At 38.5% G+C, this 5,373-nt stretch overlaps 1 protein-coding gene across 1 annotated transcript in view; it reads left to right on the forward strand.

Annotated features, from left to right (window-relative positions):
- Positions 1–5,373, forward strand: part of FAM227B (family with sequence similarity 227 member B) — a 318,111-nt gene that overhangs the window by 24,462 nt on the left and 288,276 nt on the right. The gene's annotated exons all lie outside the window — the stretch shown is intronic.

The following is a 5,373-nucleotide window of genomic DNA, read 5'->3' on the forward strand; positions in this document are numbered from 1 at the left end:
TTGTTGTTGTTGTTATTTGCCGTCGAGTCGGCCCCGACTCATAGCGACCCCTCCTTGGGTTTCCGAGGCAGTATCACTACGGAAGTAGGATGCCCAACCTTTATACAGGGTATTTTATATAAAAACATGTTCTCACAACTTCTTCCTTTAATACCATTGGTTCTTGATCATATGCCACCTCCTGAAATGGATGAACATTGACCAATGCTTTTTGGTACAGCGACTGTGTATTTCTTCCATCTTTTTTTGATGTTTCCTGCCTCAGTCAATATTTTGCCCATCGAATCTTTCAATATTGCAACTCAAGGCTTCAAGTTTTTCTTTCAGTTCTTTCAGCTTGAGAAATGCCAAGCGTGTTCTTCCCTTATAGTTTTCTAACTCCAGGTCTTTGCACATCTCATTATAATAATTGACTTTGTCTACTTGAGCTGCTCTTTGAAATCTTCTGTTCAGCTTTTATCCCGGAAATCCGCTTTAGCTACTCTCTGTTCACTGGCAAGTTTCAGTCTCGTCTGACATCCATTTTGGTCTTTTCTTCCTTTCCTATCTTTTTACAACGTTTTGCTTTCTTCATGTATGATGTTCTTGATGTCATTCCACAATTTCTCACATTTTCAGTCACTGGTGTTCAATGCATGAAATCTTTTGTTTTGATGGTCTCTAAATTCAGGAAGGATATAATCAAGGTCATATTTTGGCTCTCGTGGACTTCTTTTAATTGTCATCAGCATCAACTTGAACTTGCATATGAGCAGTTGATGGTCTGTTCCACAGTCCACTCCTTGTCTTGTTTTGGCTGAAGATATTGAGCTTCTTCATTGCCTTTTTCCACAGATAATTCTTGTGTGCTCCATCTAGTGAAATCCATGTGTATAGCCATCGTTTGTGTTGTTGAAAAAAAAAGGTGTTTGTTATGAATAAGTTGTTGGTATTGCAAAATTCTATCATGCAATCTCCAGTGTTATTTCTATCACCAAGGCCATATTTTCCAACTACCAGTGATTCTTCTTTGCAATTCTTGCATTCCAGTCACCAGTGATAATCAACACATCCTGGTGGTGTATTTGGTCAATTTCAGACTGCAGAAATTGGTAAAACTCTTCAATTTCCTCATCTTTGGCTTTAGTGGTTGGTGCATACATTTGAATAATAGTAGTATTAACTGTTCTTCTTTGTAGGCATATGGATATTATCCTATCATTGACAGCATTATACTTCACAATAGATCTTGAAACATTCTTTGTGGCAAATGCCGCATGATTCCTCTTCAATTTGTCATTGCTGGCCTAGTTGATCATATGGTTGTCTGATTCAAAATGGCCAAAATCAGTCCATTTCAACTTACTAATGCCTAGGATATCAATCTTTATGCATTCCATTTCATTTTTGACAGCTTCCAATTTTTCTGGATTCATACTTTGTGCATTCCCATTTTGAGTCATGCCACATCAGCAAATGGAGGCCCCAAAAGCTTTACTCCATCCACATCATTAAGGTTGGCTCTACTCTTAGGAGGCAGCTCTTCTCCAGTCGTATTTTGAGGCTTTCTGATCTGAGCAGCTCATCTTCCAGCACTATCTCAGACAGTATTTCAGGGCTATTCATAAAGTTTTCCAGCAATATATCAGACAGTATTTCACTGCTATTTATAAGGTTTTAACTGTCCAATTCTTTGAGAAGTAGATGGCCCCTTCCTTTTTTTGAGTCTGTTGTGGTCTGGAAGCTCCACTGAAACCTGTTCACCATGGTGACTCTACTGGTAGTTGAAATACTGGTGGCATAGCCTCCAGTCTCACAGCAACACACAAGCCACCACAGTACAACAAACTAACAGACAAGTGGTGGTGACAAGCAGATAGCTTCGCAGAAGTGGAGTGGAAAGCTAGTTATAGAAAATATCAGGGGATTCTAGCATTTATTCTGTGGGATAATAGTCGTAGGAGCTCCATCCAATTTCTAGAGGAAATAGTAAAAGAATAGAGTCCATAATCATTGGTACAAAGCTCAAACCTGTTTACAGTAATGTTCTCATGGGACCTAAGCTGTGGAATGATTTGGAGCATTGTTCCTTGCTGCATAGACTCCAAGCCAGGCCCTTTGACCTTCCTGGAGATCCTGTGAGCTATCTTTTCTTTCTAAATTAGTCAATATTTCTATTGCTTACAATGAAAACTCCTTCCAGATGTAAAGGAAATGTTAAATTTTAAAAGATATTGATAAAATACTTTCTAAACAAATTTTATTTACTTATAATACTGACAATTTATGAAACCTTTCGCTTACAGGCTCTCATTTTGTCTGTTGTGGCAGGTATTAAGCTATTGGCTTTCTGTTTCAAAACCACCCTTCTATACTCTGCTTTGATGATGGTGGTGCTTGGGGCTGAGAGTCTATGCAAACTACACTTTTCCTTCCTGGCTTCCTGTAAGGTTCTGCCAATAGTCAGCATTAGAGGGGAGAATTGATTTACTCTTCCAGTTTGCTTGCTTTGCCAGTCAGTTAATTTCACAGTAGTCCTTCATCCTGCCAACAGTCTCCGGCTTTTTTTTTTTTCCCACCTTACGGACCTCATTATGCCCTTTTGAGGTACCATCATCATTCAGCAAAATCTATGCCCCTTTAAGGTACCATCATCATTTAGCAAAATCTGTCTTCCATAGAAGTCTGAGCCTCAGTTCCTTTGCTCCCCAGCCATGGGGGGAGGCAGTTGCTTCTTGTAGTTACTGTTTCTGTGTAACCTCGTGTCCCTTTTTTCATTTATTCTCACTGCTGTCAAGTCAGCCTCAACTCATAGGACCTCTCCTTGGTTTTCCGAGGCAGTATCACTACGGAAGTAGATTGTCCAATCTTCCTTCCAAGGACTGGCTGGTGGGTTTGAACCACCAGCCTTCTGGTAAGCAGTCAAATGCCTTAAGGCACTATGCCACCAGAGCTCCCTTTCATTTATTAGTTTTCCAATATCTTTTTAAAACCATTCTTTATATTTAATTATCTCTTGAAATACAGTGAGCTTTTCTTTTACTGACTAGATACTGGTTTGAGCCATCAGTTTTTAATCTTAGACAAACTAATAGATGAATAATTTTATTTCATTATAATATAATTAGCTCTTTCTTATTTATGATTAACATGTTCTGTCAGTTTATTATCCTTATTTATTCTGTCAATTACCGATTTATGTTGTTGTTGTTGTTATGTGCCATCGAGTTGGACCCGACTTATAGTGACCCCTCCTTGGGTTTCTGAGGCAGTATCTCTAAGGAAGTAGATTGCCCCATTTTCCTTCTGAGTTAGCAGTCAAGTGCCTTTGGGCACTGTGCTACCAGAGCTCCTTATAGTCTTCCTCATTTTCTTACAGATTTTTTAGTCTTACTGATTTAAAAACCCCTCAGCAACAACCAATCATCTGTACCCCTTTGCGTCATATATAATGCATACAACCAATCATCTGTACCCCTATATTTGTGTCATATATAATGCATACTTTTTCTGATTAATCTTTTGTTTCTTATGGTTTTCTCCATTGTTAGGTAAAGTATTTTTTAATTATGGTAGATATATATGTAACTGCATGAATAATTTTTTTTTTTAGAAGGATCAGCACAACATTGGTCCCTTTGAGGCAGAAGTTAAAGATATCCCAAATGTCTTAAATTTTCCAATCTGTTGTATCACTCCAACTCTAAAATCAACTACTAATCCTCCCCTAAGTACTCTCTCTCCTGTCTTTGGTTTCCATAATTTGTTGCAACATTTCACAGAACTATCACAGAAATGGCTCACACAGTTGTGAAGGTTGGCAAGTCCCAAATCCATGGATCAGGCATCAGTCTGAAGACTTCTCCTAATTCATGTGGTTGCAGGGGCGGTCAAACCAAAATCAGCAGATCAGATGACAGGCTATTGGCTCACAAGGCTGTGGAAGCTGGCAAATCAGATGATGATAGGTCAGATGATAGGTTTCTGGCTTAAGTTCTAAGAACAGGAGGTCTGATGATGATGAGCCAGATACAGGATCCATAGCTAGAGAGAGAACTTTGCCAAAGCATTCATACGTGTTGAATGCAGACTTACCCTCAAGGAAACTCCCCTTACTTGAGTAAGACAGTACAAGGATGTGAAGAATTGTGACTGGGGTAAGGAGAGACTTGAGTCACACTCTCTAGTGGGGTGGTGACTCGAAGATAGATCCCATCTTAGTCTTGCCTCGTTAACATAACAAACAATTCACTCCTAAGTGGGACCATAATCATTATCATTATATGACGACCATATTCTATAATTACATAACTGACAAACCAGTGAAAATCATAGTCCAGTCAAGTTCACACATACCCTTAACCATCACAGATTCTATACACTTTTTTGCATTCACAGCAAGCTGCCCAGTCTCCTCAGTGGACCACAAGCATCTAGTTTGCATAGTCCCACCCAATCATTGTGAGAGAATCACAAAGACTCTAGCTTGAAAGTCCATATTAAGTAATTCATTGCACCATAGTAATAAAACATCTGTCATTTCAACATTCTTCACATGTATAATTCAGTCACATTAACTATGTTTATCATGTTCAACCATCACCATTATCTACCTCTAAATCTTCCCATATAACTAGGAGTGGAATTACTGGGTCATAAGGTAATAGAATGTTATATACCCAAAAGAACTGAAAACAAGGATGCAAAGAGATACTTGACATCAATGTTTAATGCAACATCATAGGTGAAAGGTAGAAATGACCCAAGTGTCCATCAACAAATGAAAGGATAAATAAAATATGGTACATACATACAATGCAACACTACTCAGTCATAAAGAAAAATGAAATCCTGATACATGCTACAACACACATGAACCTTGAAAACATTCTGAGTGAAATAAGTCAGTCACAAAAGGACAGACAATATATGATCCCACTTACATGAGATATCGTGAATACGCAAACTTATAGAGACCAAAGTTTATTAGTGGTTATCAGAGGCAGGCAGAAGAGAGGGGAAAAGGGGGACTCATTGCTCAGGGGACACTGAGCTTCTATTAGGGGTGATGAGAAGATTTAGAGATAGATAATGGTGATGGTTGAACATGATAAACATAGTTAATGTGACTGAATTATATATGTGAAGAATGTTGAAATGACAGATGTTTTATTACTATGATGCAATGAATTACTTAATATGGCCTTTCAAGCTAGAGTCTTTGTGATTCTCACACAATGATTGGGTGGGACTATGCAAACTAGATGCTTGTGGTCCACTGAGGAGACTGGGCAGCTTGCTGTGAATGCAAAAAAGTGTATAGAATCTGTGATGGTTAAGGGTATGTGTGAACTTGACTGGGCTATGATTTTCACTGGTTTGTCAGTTATGTAA

The sequence above is a fragment of the Orycteropus afer genome, unplaced genomic scaffold (genome assembly GCF_000298275.1).
Source record: "Orycteropus afer afer isolate SDZICR_OR568_19922 unplaced genomic scaffold, OryAfe1.0 scaffold00026, whole genome shotgun sequence".
Taxonomy (NCBI): Eukaryota; Metazoa; Chordata; class Mammalia; order Tubulidentata; family Orycteropodidae; genus Orycteropus; species Orycteropus afer.